Source organism: Penaeus monodon, chromosome 23 (genome assembly GCF_015228065.2).
Source record: "Penaeus monodon isolate SGIC_2016 chromosome 23, NSTDA_Pmon_1, whole genome shotgun sequence".
Taxonomy (NCBI): domain Eukaryota; kingdom Metazoa; phylum Arthropoda; class Malacostraca; order Decapoda; family Penaeidae; genus Penaeus; species Penaeus monodon.
In genome coordinates, this window is record NC_051408.1 from 23,361,003 (window position 1) to 23,362,190 (window position 1,188).

The window sequence follows — 1,188 nt, forward strand, 5'->3', positions numbered from 1 at the left end:
TTAACGGCCCACCATATCGTGGAACCAGTTTCCCAGACCCTGAGCAGAAGAGGGTCCTAGAGGCGATAGACCAGAAATCGAATCGACCTGTTAGTATTATCCCAAAGAAATATCGTTTTCTTGTCACTGAGTAAATGGTGATATATTTTACATTATCACTCACTAGCCTGCCATTCCTCCAGAAAATTATCTCGCCCTTAGTATATATATATATATTTTTGAATTATGTCGAATCCAAATGTGATCATTTCCCTGGACGTAAAAACATGTTACACTGCACGTGTGGGAAAGTAAACGAATATGTATTCAACCACAAACAAATAACAAAACCCCAAGAAAGACGAAATCGGGATCATATCAATAAAGCAGCAAAACATTAAGACACACATGAGTTTTTTCTTTGCTTTGCAAAATCACGTCTTAAGGAAGTTGATAAATGAACAAGGCCGTCTCGCCATCCAGTAACTGGCCCCGTTGTCATATATTCAATTGAAAATTTGCAATTAGTAGATGATGCGAATTGACTGATCTTACCCATAAATCGCGTTTTTTCTGATTCCTAGTTCTTTATCATTGTGAATTTTAGACATATGCTCATATTAAGATTTGTAATATGGCAAAGGATTTTCGCCAATGTCTCTCAATCGGACATCAGAAGACGTCTACAAAAATGTATTGCGAATTATTGCGAAGCCTAATATGCAATATATTATTGGGCTAATTAAAAAATGCAATTTCTCAGTTTCTACGGGAAAATAGGCATCAAAGGAAATATGTATTTTAGTGAAAGAAACTTTAAAAAACAGGTCAGGTAAACATGGAGGAAGTAAACATCTAATTTTAATGAAATCACAAGCTATAACACCCTGCATGGACCATGGTCACACTGTAGTACGATAGTGTTTTGTGGATGACTAGAGAACTGCTTCTTCACGTACCTCGTACTGTTGATATCTAAGAAATAAGGGAGTAACTACAGCCAAGGAACCTGTACCATGTCACTACTTTTTAAAAATCCTATAAAAATATGCAAAGAACAAACATTTTAGTTCATATTGATAGCTATTTACTTGGACCAAACATATTTCTCACCCGATTTTGTAGGGAATCTAGGTTTAATTTTACGTAAACGTATAAGTAGATTGGTAACTGGTTTGTACATAATTAAGAAAGACAAGGAGCTTCAGT